This window comes from Gallus gallus, chromosome 18 (genome assembly GCF_016699485.2).
Source record: "Gallus gallus isolate bGalGal1 chromosome 18, bGalGal1.mat.broiler.GRCg7b, whole genome shotgun sequence".
In the NCBI taxonomy this organism is placed as follows: Eukaryota; Metazoa; Chordata; class Aves; order Galliformes; family Phasianidae; genus Gallus; species Gallus gallus.
Genome location: NC_052549.1, coordinates 3,591,680 through 3,607,810, shown reverse-complemented (window position 1 = coordinate 3,607,810; position 16,131 = coordinate 3,591,680). Strand labels below are relative to the sequence as shown.

The 16,131-nt window shown below is 46.6% G+C and overlaps 1 long non-coding RNA gene across 34 annotated transcripts in view; it reads left to right on the top strand.

Moving 5' to 3' along the window:
- The window catches only part of LOC101750578, a 235,925-nt gene that overhangs the window by 79,469 nt on the left and 140,325 nt on the right, over positions 1-16,131 (top strand). For all 34 annotated transcript variants that reach the window (XR_005840636.2, XR_005840634.2, XR_005840624.2 and 31 more), the window contains exon 2: positions 8,010-8,193. This is a non-coding gene — a long non-coding RNA (uncharacterized LOC101750578). The remainder of the gene's footprint in view (positions 1-8,009; positions 8,194-16,131) is intronic.

The following is a 16,131-nucleotide window of genomic DNA, read 5'->3' as shown; positions in this document are numbered from 1 at the left end:
CTATCCTTCAACAAGTAAATACATGATTGCTGTGGCAGAGCATCCTGTGTGTAATTAAGCACCAGAGCAGTGCTGTGCTCTGCGTTCCCCAGGTATAACCTTGTAAGGCAGAGCTCTTAAGCACGTGCTTAACTTTAAACACATGAGTGGTTACACTGAATTAAACGCTTCGACTATGGGTTTGAAGTAAAGCACTTACTTAAGTGCTTGGTGGGATGGAGCTTAGAAGATTTCCATAAATCAGAAATGATTGCATTCCACCTTTTGGCCCTGCAGAAATCCATTTCAAGTCCTCTAGCGTATGCATTTTCCTACATCATCTGTGTCACTGAGCTGTCCTGAAGGCAGGAGCACGGAGGGTGTCTCATAAGCAGCCTCAGCAGAGTGTGGGGATGCTGAAGAAGTTCAGATTTAAATCAGTCATCTATTCTTCTGCTTCGGCATGCAGTTGCATACGAGTCCTCAGTGAGGACTGACTCTTAGGGAAGAAAGGAGCTCTTCTATGAAGCCCTTCCCTGGGAAAAACATGTTCTCCTGCCTCAAAGCAACGTTGTGCTGTACTGTTTTAAAAGTGTTTATAGAAACATCTTTCACGTATTCCTGCACGCTGCGCTGGGAGATGTGAAATCCTTTTCCTTTCATGAGAAGAAGCGGTGCAGGGGGAGCAGGAGGTGACTGGTTAGCTTTGCAGCTCAGCTGGTAGACTGTCTGGAATTGAGCCAGGGGGCCTGGGTTCAGTCCTCCGATAAGTCATCAATTTCTTTCTCACCAAAAACATCTGGTTTTGGATGCTGAGTTATGAGCTAATATTAAATACAAAAGTTTATAGCATCACATATATAATATTGTTGATTAGAAGCATCAAGTAAAGTAATTGACCAGAGGGGACTTGGTGTGAGCAGCTGGTAGAGCATCTGGAGGGGAGCCAAGGGGCCTGGGTTTAATTCTCAGGTCATCTATTTCTTTCTCACCAGAAACATCTGGATTTGGATGCAGCAAAGCTACAGCCCATTGTCTCGTGCAAATGTTCCTGGGATCACACGTTCACATGGAAATGTGATTCCAGGAACGTTTCCATTAAGTGTTTACACCCAGAGAATCCTGTAGGAGTGACGAGGAAAAGGTGTGTTCTGTGTCCTGTGAAAATCAAAAGCAAATCTCGCTTCTATAGAGCTGTGACTTTTGTCTGTGTTACACACAGAACCCATTTTTGAGTAGCCTGAAGCATGCATCTCACATCAGGTGACCCCGGAAAACTGATGCAGGTCTAAAATGCAGCGAATGAAGGTGACTTGTTTGCCTGTGTCACTGGGTGCCTGTGGCTGCCAGGGTGCTGTGCAGGGGAAGTGGAGATGGAGGTGCCCCAGGTGGATGTGGTTTGAGGCTGATGCTGCCCAGCTCGGAGCTCTGTGGGCACTAGGTGTCAGAAGAGGCTCACGCTTGTGCAGGAGGAGGCCTGGTTTGCTCTGCTGCAGGGGGTGGATGGAGGCCCTGGTCTCTCTGGGGAAACAGTGGGTAAACCCAGCCTGAAGGCAGAGGAGGCCAATGCCTAACAATGGCCTTTTAGCTGTACTGCAGAGTCCTGACCCGATCTCCCAGTGTTAGCAAATGGTGGCTTGCAGCTCACCTGTGGCATGCTTGATCCCATCTGCTGGCTGCACTGAGTGCACCAGTCAGGCCACATCTTCAGTCTGTACTCTGAATTAATTCAAGCAGTTATTAATCGCTTAGCAGTGAGTATGATTTGCAGGTGATCAACCAGTGGCACCACATGCAGCTTAAAAACTGGAGTTATCTGCTGTCCTGCTCTCTGATAACCCCTGGAGTTAGTGCACTTTTTGGTGACTGCATGCCTATGTGAGCTGCCAAGGTCTCTATGCAGCAGTCTTTCCAACCATCCAGAGATGAAGGGGCTGAGGCTGTGAACCTCTTTCTAGCTTATTCTTCATTCTGGACTTCAGATTGTCCTGTTTTAGCTACCCTTTTTTAGCTGTTGAGCACTGCTAAAGTGAGAAGACATTGAAGACCAGACATGCTTCAGTCCTTTGGCATTTTTGCCTCTAATTCTTTGCGGAAGAGGTGCAGCCATCCCTCTATAATTATTTTGCCAGAATTCTCACAAGGATCTCATCTCAGCTTTGTTTGAAGGAGTGAGTGGCCAAATGGAAATAAAACATCAGCCTACCTGAGTTTACCAGCTGAAATGGTTTAGAACATCATTACAAGGCGAATTCCACCATTCCTGCCCCTTCCCCTGAATAAAAATACTTTATAAAGAGCAAACAAACAAACAAACAAAAAAACCAACACCCCAAAACAGAATAGTGCATTTCCAGAGGAATATTACATTTCATAAGTATGGATTTTAACAGCCAATCTCAGCTAAACAATGTGCTGTATAGCGCCAGAAATAATAAATCAGCACAGCCCTCAGGACTGAAATAGAGAATTCCCTCTCCCCTTGTAGATCCTTGGAACTTTAATCTGAAATATGCCATGAATCAAAGGCTAACTTATTGGTACACAGGAATTCCCATGCTTGGTCAAACCTGATTTCCACAGAGCCTAGCACTTTGCTAGCAGTGGCCAGAACCAGATGCTTGAGGGAGAAAACCAAAAAGACTCATTAGTAGGGGAGCGTTTGCGGTGCACGTCAGCAGAGGACACTTAATTTTGTTAGCTTCTTTCATTTAGGAAAGATTTCAGTGCACCTGATCTTAGCCACGTAGCAGTTGCTATCAGGTCCTGTAGATGTTGTTAGTAGAAAGAGGGACAGGAGTCTCCGTGAGGTACTTCACTGCATTAAGATATATTGTGACCTGTTGATGCTTCGATGGAGAGCCTTTAGGCAGCATCAAGGCTACGTGCCTGAGCTGAGAGGGGCTGTCGTGATATGGCCACTTCTAGTATAATGGCCTGGCTGTGGTGGGACATTCACCTCCACGTGATTTCACCTCTCTGTGATGGCTCCAAGGCTCAGAGGGAGGTGATCAGTGTGTGCTGCCCGGGACTGCCAACGTTTGTGCTCTGGTTCTTATGCAACACATTTCTTCTGTAACTTGGGGCGAGTCTGGCAGCTCAGATGTTCGAGGCAGTTGGGAACTTGCCTCCCGTTCCTTGCAAGGAGGTGATGAAAGTAGTTACAAATGAGACGATTATTTGTTAGGATGATTCTGCCAGGTGGGAAATACCCTTTTCCTTCGTTCCATCTGCCTGCCAACAGCAGGATGTTCCCAGGGTTCTTTCCCCTATGCTTTACGTGGTATCTTCCGATCCCGGCTGTGCTTTTGAGGATGGGCAGGCTGAATTTGGTCTCTGGGCTGTTCTTCCAGGTGTGCCATGCTTCAGTTCCTCTAAAAGGTCCATTTTTTTACATGGTGGGAACGTTCAAATAGGATGGTGGGCTTTACCTTTGCCATGCATTGTTCTGTGTACTGCCTTTAACCTTTTCTTTTTATAACTGTTGGATCTCGAAATGAAAACAAAAACAACCCATTCTTTTTCTGATCTCCCCTTGCGTGATGATCCGACCAGAACTGAAGTCATTTGTACTGTTAGACAGGAAAAATGTCTCAATTTTTGTCTGTTCCCTTTTTGCCATGGCTGAAATACTGCAGCAGGGCTGGCTGTACGGAGCACATCGTATGACTTCGTGCTGCTCTCCCTTGGATTTCATGGCATTCGTGTTCAGGTGTCTGATTTTATTTGTTTCTTTACTTTCACCTCCGGGCAGTGATTCCTAGAGCTTCCCGCAATGAGTGCAAGGTTTTCTGTCACCTGTAATTCAATCAGGACTTGTTTACCTGCCCAGCTTTTTTCTCTCAGATGCATTTGTCAGGGTGAGATTTGTTCTTTGTGAAAGGAGGAGGTGGTTTTTTCCTAACTCACCTTCCTGTGCAATTATCTGTGCCCCAGGCTATGTCAGATCTCAGTATTACTGTTATTAATAGCACTCCCCCATCCCGAGCATGTTCATTTGCAGGAACTTCCCGGTGTATGTGAGCAAGGCCAACCGCAGAGTCAACAGGAGGACTCTATTATACGTGTGCTTAAGCATTCGCAGGCACTGAAGCTTAGATGATGATTAGTTGATGTTGTGCGCCTCAGCTTTGATGCTTCATTCAGCACATTTTAAAGGGGGCTGTTTATTGCAAAGCGCTGAGCTCTTGCCCTCTGAATATTGGGCCCCTTTCAGGTGTCTGGCCGGGCAATCAGAACAGGAGGAGTTTGCTGGTCATTCAGTTCTTGTATTAAGAGCTCTAGCAGGCAGCATGTCAAATGCTGTAGATGGATTGAATGCCGAGTGAATTACTGTGTGCTTACTGTACGCATCCTCAGCTCTTCTCTGCCCTGTTGCAGATCTGTTATGTGATCACGTTTGCTGCCGTGGGAAATAGTTCTCATTTAGCATATGTTGTGCTGTGCTAACCTATTTCTGTCTATACAATACATGTCTGTAGGATATCTATCCCTATTTAAAAGAATATGTATTTTAAGAGCAGTCATGTGGAAATCAAGTATGGAGTTTATTCTTTTCGGTTATAGCATAAAAGTACCACCTAATCTAACCTCACAGAACGCTGCTTGCTCGTTGGCCTGGGGAGAACAACTAGACAAATGGATAAAATACCTTTTCTTTCAGTGTATATCCTGCAGATATGTCTTAGCAGAGGAATTTTTATGATGGCGTTGCCAGGCTTGTCTAAGATCATGTTCAGGGCAAGGAGCCTGAATGGTTTTGCAATAGACAGATACTTGTTCAATTAGAATGAGTTTTATTATTTCTTATTTCTTTATTTTTTTAAGTGCAGCCTTGGGTTAAGCTTAGCACTGGAGAATGAAATGGCTTTTGAAGATGGGAGTGTTGGCTGTCTGCTGGGAAAGGCAGTATAAAAGCAGGACCTGGGCTTGAGTTGTGTTTTGATCGAGAGCCAATTTCAGGTGCTGGTGAATAGGATTTGAAAATGTGGCTCGTACAGTTGATTGCACAGTCTGTGCAATTGAAGCTGAAATAAAGCCTGGAATCATGCAAGTATTTCAGTGGGAGCTGGAAACCTGAGCTGTGGCTAGGAGTTGGGGCTGTCATGTAGCCCAAATGGAGGGAGCCCATCAGGGAGCTCTATTAGAAATGCCATGGGGCTCTGAGTCTGAGTTAACTTTGGCTGGCAGTTCACATGCGATATATTTTAGTGAAGGTGAATTCAGTTTTTCTCCTGTCCCCTTTTCCTTAAGGCAGATCTCAACAAAAAGTGAATTCTTTGTGTTAGCTGTGCTCTCTGGAAGAGCTAAGGGCCTGTGGTTCAAATGCAACTTTCCCATCAGTGCCCAACAGATGTGTTTTGAAGTGCTTGTGAAATACGTAGGAGTGCTGCTGTTTTGAACCCCTGCAAACAGGCAACAGATTCACATGGGAAATTAAATGAGTGTAATTTTGTGGAGAGATACTGAATGCGGCTGCTAAATGAGCACCATGAAAATAAAACAAAACCAACAAGGGGTGTTTGCTGGAGCAGCTGGGAAGGGGCATAAATGACAACTGAAAGATGTGATGACTTGTAAATTGGCTCCTCTGATTGTGAAAAACTTGTCTTCATTTTACAGAAGCCTTGGTGTGTAATGGGAGCCTGCAGGGATGCCTTTGGGGGTGTGGAGTAATGGGGAGAAAACCCTGCAGAGAGACTATGTGAAGGACTGAGGAAGGAATAGCGTGGGCTAGGGAGATGTGAAGGGAATGTCAGCAAGGAGCAGCAGAGGTGGGGGAGTGCTGAAGCATGCTGAGAAGAGGAATTGGGGCTGTGTGTATAATTGAATGTGATATTCAGAGATGCAGCTGTTGGTGCGTGGCTATGTCTCTAGGTCATGGCATCTGTTAGGGCCCCATCCAGCATATGTTTATAGCCAACCATGTCCTTCGCTGCTTCATGCAGTGGGAACCATTTGGCTTCCATCCACAGCGAGAACTTCTTGGCATTGATCTGGAATCTTGGGAAGCACAGGCAGTTTCCAGGATTCTATGGCCCTGACCTCTGCCTCTGCTTGGTCCTCAGCCTTGCCTTCATCTGTAATGCCCAATTCACAGAATCAGGGGTTGGAAGGGGTGCCTGGAGGTCATCGAGTCCAACCTCCCTACTAAAGCAGGTTCCTTACAGCAAGCAAATGCTCTGCATTTGGGGGGGAGAGCTTTCAAGCTGTAGGAAAACAGCTTTTTACAAAAATGAAAAACTGCTGGCAAGTGCATTTTCATCTTAAATGTGTGTTTAAAATCTAAGAAAAGCTGCATCTGAACCACCTAACCAGGACTGAAGTGACAGCTCAGCTGCTGTAACCAATGCATCAGTTGGTATGAGCCTCTTAATCAGAGAATCATTTGGGTTGGAAGGGACCTTAAAGATCATCTCGTTCCAACCCCTTTGCTATAGGCAGGGACGCCTCCCTCTAGACCAGGTAATATTTGTCATTAATTAATGTTTATCATGTCTTTAAAAAATACTGAAACTTAAGAACTTCTGAGGAAAGATGTGAAATGGCATAAATTATGGTATGCTGACACACAAAAAACCCTCTTTGGAGGGCAATTGGGCTTTTGGTCTTGACTGCTCCTGGTCCATCCATCCTTGGAAGAAGAACTCAGTGTTAGATGTAGGGCTCCAAAGGTTGATTATATTTCTGATGCTGCAGTCTTCATCTTTTCTTCCCCTGGGTGACTGTGAACACAACCACACATCTCCATGGCTTTCAGTACAGTTCCTCCTGGCTTCTCTCCGAGTGCAGAAGACAGACACAAGCCTGTGTGATACGGCGCTCCTTTTCATTCACATCACAAACAGTTGTGTTCTCTTCCTCGCTGGGATACCCGCTTGACCATCTGGTTTGTGTTTGCTTTCCTCCTGCCGACAACGAGAATGCTTCAGAAGGGCAGTGTTGCTGGCAGGGTGTTGTGAGCAAAACCCTTCTGTGAGCAAAACCCATTCAGCAAGGTGCTGGTGGCACTTCTTGCTAACCTTGCATGGCCTCTATTAGCAGGAGCAATGTGGTGCCCACAGCTCGGGGCCGCAGGATGTGCTGGCTGACATCTGCTGGTTGCACGGGCTGTGTTGTAACAAGGAGCACTTTAATCATGTAATGAAAGCCACGTTCCTGTAATTGTGTAATATATGGACAGAGCTTTGTAACATCACTTGTCTGAATGCGAGACAAATTGGATGCAGAAGCTTAGCCTCTTTGGGAACTGCTTATTTCAGGTTTATTATTTTCTATTTACAATATAATTTTAGCTGACCCCCCTCCTTGCTTTATACCTGTGTATTTTACTTTGATGTTGCCTCGGGTATTAACCCCTAAGAGTTGTGCTCAGTTAGACCCTGCCTGTTCCCAGGTGACTGCTCAGCTAATGGGCTGGCTGAGGGCTGGCTGAGAAATGCTCACAGCTGGGTCTGTAACACACATTGCCACCTACAGCAGTAACAAATGGCTCAAATCCTCATTTGTCAGAGCATGGAGCAGCCACTGGTTCATAGGGATTGAAAAACAGTGTAGCTTAGGCCTTCTTGTAACTTCCAGAAATGAATGCTGCTGGTCAGAAAGAGCAAAAGGGAGTGCTGGACTGAGTGGACAGCTGCAGCTGGGCTGGGGACCTGCAGGGACTGCTCCTGGTGGCAGAGACACTCCTGATCCCTAAAAAGAAGAGGCTCAGCTCTTCTGCTTTACCTTCACCTGTCTGCCAGATCAGGAGCTCTGAGATGTGCTTTGCTCCAGGACAAAAACAGCCTGTCCTGCCATGGTGAGACCCAGCTGACTGCAGACATCCTCGGCCAAACCAAAGCAACAGCTGCTTTCCTTCTTACTATTGTCACGGAGCAAAATCGGATAGAAATCTTTATATAGCAGCTGATGCTTAGGCTCCAGTGTTTTGATGTTGAATTGCTTTGAAGCTCTCCTTTAGGATGAAGGGTTTGGTTTCAAACCAATCCTTTCTTTGCCTTCTCTGAGATGTCTTTCCTTGCTTGCAGGCTTAATCCAAGTGGGATGGAAAGAGCCAGGTCTGCCATGAGCTTTTAGATTTCAAGCTGTGGTGAACTCACACTGGATGAAGATCCATGTTTGAGGAGAGAAGCAGAGGATGCTTGATTGCAGCAAGAATAGATTTCCTCTGCTTGCGTTCCTGGCTATTTTTCTCTCCCCTGATGGTTACAGGTACTGTGTTTCTGGCTTAATTGGGGATTTACCCACTCAATGATGAAACCTAGTGAAAGCTGTACCACCTTTTCCTCTTGCATAATCACCAGTGGACCTTTTCCAGGGTGTTTTGGCTGCCTTCTCCTTGCATCGTCATCTCATCAGAAGTGTAAGAAATCATTAATTTTGTGAACCACAGTGAGGTGCCCGCTTGAGTTTCCTATTGTGTGGCTGAAGCCCTTGCATCACATGGGCCCCATCTTTGAGTTTTGTTATTTGTAGGCTTGAGCAGCTCTTAACTTCACACCCAAGACGTTAGAAATGCAAAGCTTCAACCTCAGCATTGTTTTGCTTGCTCTGGTAGTGGTACCAAGGCAGCCTTTCCTTGGAGTTCTCGAAAACTAAGCAAATGGTGAAGGATCTATATCACAGAGGCTATTCTGGGACACTGAGGGCTACTTTGCAAAGGATTGTGAGGCCAGAGTGCGAGTTCCATAACAGGCAGTAGGTTTTGCAAGTCCTAATTCTCTACGCACTGGGCTGTGGTGCTCAGCTTCTTGTGATCCTGGTGTGCTGGGGGCTGTGAGTCGTTTTGATCATGCTTGTCCAAATGTGCCGCCGGTCAACCTGCTGAAGCCGGTAAGTCTGCTGGATTGAAACTGCCTGAAGTGAGGAAAGATCTGTGGATAAACCTTTCAGAAAGTCTGGGACCCCCGTGGGTCTGAACTCTTTGATAGCATCTTAAACTGGGCTTCAGCAGCCCTGCAGCTGGGAGGATGCTGGCTGAATGACCTTGGGAAACTTGTTTCATCATCTTGGTTTCTGGAGGTATTGAAGTGAAAGCCCGTTTGAAGAAACAGAAATGATGGGCAAGTGCTCAGAATGAGCGTTGTGTGTTAGAGATTGTTGGAGAAAATGCCAAAAAGCCTTCTGTGAGGGGGGCCCCGAAGAAGAGGGAGGGCTCAGCTGACCTCCTTTTGGGGCAGGCTGTATGCTGGAAGCAGGAGGTGGGTCTGGAACACCTTTATAATGTAGCTGCATGGATACATGCTTGTCTGACCGTGTGTCCACGTACACCTATGTCAGAGCACACAGATGCACACCCAGACACAGAGCTGCAAAACTGCTTCTTTATAGCTTTTTTTTTTTCCTCCACAGGGAGCAAATAGTGTTAGACAGGAGAGAAGGAACGTGCTGAGGAATGTAGAAGCAATAAGAGGCAGAATGTATATGAGAGGCAAGTGGGCTGAATAGGAAATTTCACCCTTCAGGAGAGCGCTGGACAGATGGGAAGCAGGCTTGCCATTGGGAACGCTTCCAGCGCAGATCCTTTTGAAGTCAGCTGGCTCAGGAGCCGCTGACCACAGTGTCCATCTCGTACAACATGTTCCTCAAGGTCTGCAGGACCACCCTGTGAGCCAGATGCATTTACCACTGCTGTCTTCCTAGCTCAATGCAAGCAGCATCTGCTGGGAGTCCTGAGCAGCAGCGGTGTCTGACAAGGTATGGTCAGATAAGGTATGATGCTGGGGCTCTATTCACTTTCCTGTGCCCAGCTGGGAGCTGTAGCAGACATGTTTTGTAGCTGACAGACTCAAGAGGGGAAAAACTGTTTGGGGGTGTATTAGCCAAAGCGATCATTCTCTTGCTGTCCTTAGCATTGGTGTGGCCTTACCTTGGATACTGAGTGCAGTTCTGGGCTTTGCAGTATGAAAAGGGTGTTAGGGTTCTTGGAAGCATCCAGAGGAGGGCAGCCCTTCCTGGAGAAAAGCATGTTGCTTTTCTTGCATATGCCATAAGGGAGGTCAGCTTGTGCATGTCTAAGGCAAGCCACACTAACAGGGACAGTGCCTTTGTAAGTGAATGGATGGGGATGTGGTTTGACATCTAAAAACTGTTTTTTATCTTGGTCATTGCACCAGAACATGGGGAAAACCTGCTTTGTTTGGTGCAACCCCTAGTGCTTTTCTGTCCTTATTTAAAAAAAACAAAAAACACAAGTAAATATTATTGCAGAAGCACTTAAAGCACAGTGTTCAAACCACAGAGCTTAGGAACACATTAAAAGAAAAACGTTCTCCTGAAAATGTAGCATAGCTCAACTGTGGGGCACCCGTTCCTCATCTAGAATTGACTCGTTCAAAATTGAACTTCAGTTTTTTCCCTTGATGAAAGCATTGGAAGCATTTGACCTGAACTTGTGAAAGGTGTAAATCAACCAGAAGCACCAAACTGTTCGTAAGCAGGATTTCATCCCTTGCTAATGCTTGATTGCTTGCTTGGTTGCTGTAGCAGCTTGTCCAGTGATGTAGCAAAAGGTCTGGATCTGGACTGCAAGTCAGGGTTTTTTTTTTTTAGGTAAATACCTGTTCTTTTTTTTTTTCCTTTTGCCTCTTCTATTCTGTATGATTCTCCCAGTCCTCCAGGATGCTGTCTGGAAGGATTCGTGCCATGCTGGCCAGCCCTTCTATGCTGTGATCACTGTGCTCTCAGCTCACCCAGAGACACTGGTGAAAAACGAGTGGCACAGCCTCTGTGCAGAGCATGGCTTTTGAGGAACTGCAAACAATCCCAGATAGCATTGGAGATCTGTATCTTATCCTTCAGCCCCCGAGGGGGTGTTAAATCTCAGCCCAAATTTACTCTTTTGCTCCTGAAAGAATTTGTAATCATTGCTGTCTTGGAAAGGCAAAAGGGAGGAGGGGGACGGGGGGGAGTCCATTTGCAAACACTTGTGAAGATGGAAACAACATGGATTTATATTCTAATGGGGGAAATTTGGCTGTGGGACGTCTGAATGAATACAATCTGATGAGTTTCATTAAGGCTACACCTCATTCTTTTAATTAACTTCTTGTTCTTGTCCTTGGTGAAGTAGTAATTATTTTTTAATTAGCCCAACACTGCATTGCCAAGCTAGCCAACCCTAGCCTCATCTCACTGAGAGGTGTCATAAGAATTAAGTAAATTAGCTTGTCACCATCCCTGTAAAATATGGCCATGTTCAGCAAAAAGAGGGGGGGGGGAAGCCCCCATTGCTGTTCCAAGGTTAATTAAAAAACACAGTGCACGAGAGTGTCAGATTGTCTGGATGGAGTCAGGCCCTGGGCTCTGGTTGGCACTGCGCTTTGCATCAGGTGGAAAGCTCTGTCCTGCAGCATTGCTCGCTGCTCCAAGCAGCCCCTGTGTGCCAGCCCCACAGCTGGGCCCAGCGTTCGGAGGTGGGAGGGGGTCTGAGCCTGTCCCACAACTCTTTTCTGAGTCAGTTCTGCACTTCTCACCGGCGTACAAATGTTCTCTGACGTTTGCATCTCTCAGAGTTTGAGCTTGAGATCAGTTGGGAAGAAAACCGCTTGAGAACTTGTAGCTGCTACAGCCTATTTGGTTGTTTTGATTAAAGTGGGGGGAAAAAGAATAAAATCTGTGAATAGGAACTTCAGGGGTTGAACACTTTGGTTCAGAAAGCTCTTTCCTCTGTCAGAATCCATCCCTGTGAGAGATTTGCCAGCACCTGAGCCCTGCCCACCGCACACTGCAGCTCAGCACTGTCTCTATGGGTTGCAGTCCCGGAGCTGTGCTGGGGCACTGTGGCAGTTCCTAATCCTTGCACAGAGAACCAGAGACACCAGGCTTTCTCTCCAAGCCTCCTCACGTGTGTATTTGACAGTTCAGCATTAATTTTTTTAAAAGAAGGCAATTTCTAGCTCTCGTGATGGAAGAGATGAACTTGAATATACGAGCCCTGTGGGATTTAGAGCTGTCTCCTAAATCTCCCCAGATGATGACGATGGCTCCGCTCTCTTTGCTTGCAGGGATTCTTTTTTTCTTTTTCAGGCTGTGTTGCCAGTTGCTGCCTCTCCTGCATGGATTCAGAGTGTTCATTCATGTTTCCCTGTGCAGTGTCTCAGGGCAGGAAGGACGGCCCTGACCCTTGCTCCTCATTACCAGTGATGGGCCGGGAGTTAAATCCGTGTAGCTGGTTGTCAGAGGCAGTTCATTTATCTGTGTTGTGCTCTAGCAGTGGGGGAGAGACTTCCTCAGCTGAAGGAATGGGTGAGGGATGGGTGGACTGTGTGGGCTAGCATTGGCTTGGAGTTAGCTTGTTGGTATGGGGTTGGTGTCAGTGACATGGTTAATGTTACAGGAGCTGCTTGTGATTTAGGATCCTGGAATCATTAAGGTTGGAAAGACCACTGATGTGGTCCAGTCCAACAGTCAACCCATCACCACCATACCACTGAACCACATCTCTCAGTGCCACACCTGTCCTTTTCTTGATGACCTCCAGGGACGGTGACCCCACCACCTCCCTGGGCAGCCTGTGCCACTGCATCACCACTCCTTCTAAAAAGTAATTATTCCCAATATCCAACCTGATACCTTCACATCACTATAAACAACACTAGGCATTTGACCCAGTTTGAGTCTATATCTGGTGTGACAATAGTTGCATGTGAAGAGAGGGAAGGAAAGGCAGGAAGCTGCCAAGGAGTCCGTGGCACTTGAGTGGTGTTGACCATAGGATTATGTCTTTGAGTGACTTGGAATCAGTTTAGAAAAGACCAATAAGACCCGCAGCCTGATTCGTTGGTGTATTGTAACCATGGGTTTATTATGGGGTTTAGAAGGAGCTCTCATGGAGAAAATGGTACCACAACTTTCTTTTTGGCCATCCTTGAAGATTTCTCCAGATCAGAAAAAGCTGAAGATATTTCTGGAATATTTCATAAAGTGGGATTATTTTAATGAAAAATTCTGATGAATAGGAACATCATTTCAGATGATCCCCTCCCAGTTCTGACGTCTCACCGACACCACTTACCTGTGATGGGGAAGCGGAAAGCTTTGTCTCCCAAATATGAAATCATTCAGTGCTCTCTTTGCTGTGGGATCACCGTTGGCTGTAGGAAGCTTCCTTTTTGGTGAAGAATGTTATGGGCTGAAAAAAACCCATAAAATCTATCAGTGAAGTTGTGACAGAAAACTTACGACCAGCCCTACTCCATAGCAGCTGGCCACCATCAGGGACAGGATACTGAGTAGACAGGCCTCTCCTCTGATCCAGCACAGCGATTTTTATATTCCAAAGTAAATAACTGTGTAAGAGTTAACTGTTTGGGGGTCCCTCAAGCTTTCAGCTGGGGGTCCGTGTTTCTAACTCAGCAGAGAAGGCTCTTAGTAAAGAAAAAACAAAAGGGGGAAAAAGTAATTCCAACAACCCCAGTGGCTTCCTTGGGTGAGTAAGGATAGTAACTTCGGCTTTAATAAAAACATAATGTTAACTAATCTGCTGTGAAGAGCTTCCACTGCAGCCTGGAGCAATTTACCAGTGAAAAATTGGAAGGGGACTGAGAGTTGGAGGGAACCTGCAGTCATTAGCTGCAGATTAAGCATGAATTAAACTATTTCTGATTGTGTCATCGTGAGGGTTGTGCCTTCCCAGCATTCCTCTGTTGAAGGGATGAAGAGGAAACTTAGGCTGTGTTTGATGCCTTGCTGTGGTGGAGATAGTGTGAGAAGGTGGGACGTGGGGGTGCTCGTTGGGTGCACAGGGATGCTGCAGTGTGTGGTGGGAGGCCAAGGCTGCAGGTGATCTGCTGCTGCCCTGCAAACTCTGCTTTTCAGTGTGACACTGCTGCTCTCAGATCCCATTGTGGCTGTGTGTCTCTGGGACATGTAAAGGTGGGAAAGTAAGGTGGGATAATGCTGTGTCCCCTGGCTGGGAGCAGCAGCATCTGTTCCAGAATAAGATGAAAGTCAGTGGAGTAACTGTGCTGGGTTCAGGTCTGCTCAAGGCTTCTGAACTTGTATATGCTCCCATGCCTTTGCATGGTTGGTCTCAGCCGCGTGGATACTTCAGGTGTCAGCAATGGCTGCTCGAGTCTGCTCACGTAGGAGCCACAGCCCCCTGAAAAAGACCTATTCTTTTAGGTCTCATAAAGTACATCTCACAAAGTACATGCATTTTATTTGGTGCAACTGGTTGTATTTATTAGCCATGCAGATCCTGTTGCAGTGCAGATGAGTGCTCTATCAGAAATGAGGGGGAGAGAGAGAGACTGAATCAAAAGCTCGCATCCCAGTTCTGAGGGCATCTCGACTCTGTGAGGGCTTTGCCTGGAACTGTGTTACAGTAATGGGGAAACTCATTCTGATTTTTATCCTGCTTAAAACGGGGGAAGTTTGGATTCAGCATCCATATCCCACTCAGCTATAAGGCTTTCCTTCCCCATCCAGGGTGTTTACTCCTAATCGTGTGGTCTTGCCTGAAGATAGAGAAAAATGTCATCAACCTGCAAATACGCAAAAGACCATTCCAAATTGTGTGAACAATAAGCAGAAATGAAATCCCAGTTGCGTGGCGTGTGGCTCATCCCTATAGACCTGTGCACTCCAAGTGCTGGGTGCAGTAACTATTCAGACGGAGTGGGGAACATGTTAAGGCGATGCCTGTCAGAGCTATCAAGCCTCATTGCTTGTGAGAAACATATAATCCCTTTTAATCTCATTCCTTGCATTCCATGTAGCTGTTTCAGTAAAAATGATTTTTGTGTTGATGAGCAGAATTGTAAAGGAGCTCTGAAGATGCTCGCAGCTCGCTGTAGGGCACAGCAGATTTGTTGTTGCAGGGGCTGCTGTGCCTGTGTGAACGGGGAAGAGAAGAGAGCAGGGCTGCAGCCCATGGCCAAGCTGCTGATGTAGCTTCAGTGGGCTGGAATGGCTGTGTCCAGCCTTCCCTTGTTAAATAACTGGATTTGGAGCTTTAGGTTTTTAAATAGATAAGTAGTGAGTGTTGTCTTTGCCACATGGGGTAAGGCCAAGGAGCCACTTGTATGAGGCCAGGTGAAATGGGTGGTGTTTGCTTAACTACACCCTCAGATTTCTTAAAATCCTCCAGCAGGTTTACTAATGCTCCCCGTTGTTCCTGTAGCTTTTGGACTGGACAGTGGTCTACTGGAGGCATGTGTGATACGGAGGTATAGGGCTTATGTGAGTATTGTGTTTTAGCACGGTGAGGCATAAGGCTTTTTCTCTGGAAACTGAAAACTTGACATCGAAATCTTCCCTAACCTGAAAACATTCAGTTCTTGAGATCTTTGCAAGTGGAGGGGGAGCTGCTGTGGGAAATGTTGGCCTTTGGGTTGAGAGAGCCAACTAGGGTAGTGAAGGGGGGGAGGAAGAAAAATTAATTAGTAAAGCACTCTAAAAGGTACATCCTACACGCACAATTATGCAGGAGTGAACAGCATGGGCTGTGCTGGGGAGGCTGTTGTGTTGCTGGGTTAGCCTAGACTTGGCTGGGGAATAGGTTAAATCTTTCTGCATCACTGTTAACATCCGGGTTTGTTTTCATTTAGGAGGGGTGCTGAGGCTGCGTTGCAAATCTGCCCCAGTGAGCAGAGCCAGCTTCCAAGGGGTGCTCTGAATAAGACCTGCTGAGGTGTGACATGTTGAAGCAGACTGGTGCCTCCATCCAGATGTAAGAATGCTTCTAAGATAGCGGTTGTAACAACTATTTGCTAAAACTTCATCTTGTTCTGTCCCAAGGGGCAGAAGCTGAGGGTTTGGCCAGCTGTGAGCTGGGCTGTGCTATGGGGGGCTGCAGCCACTGGCAGGAGTCTTCTGGCTCTGTCCCAGTCTACCTTTAGCCGTGCTTTGGTCTGTGGGTCTCTGTAAAAGAGACCACCTGTTTCAGGCTCTGGTGAAGGTGGTACGTTATGTTTTTTTGCCTTGGGCAGCAGATTGGAACAAAGAGCAGAGGTTGGAGGAGCAGACAGTGACCTCTGCTTGGGGGGAGCAGCAGAGCCAGGTGAGCAATTTCCTCTCGGAGAAGCAAATGGAGTTGGATCTCCAATGGGGATAATCCTACTGATTTCACCCCAGGATCTGGCTCTGCAGTGGCTGTTGTACCTTTAGTTGGAACCTGGGAAGTGTAACTCACAGCCGTGGAGTATT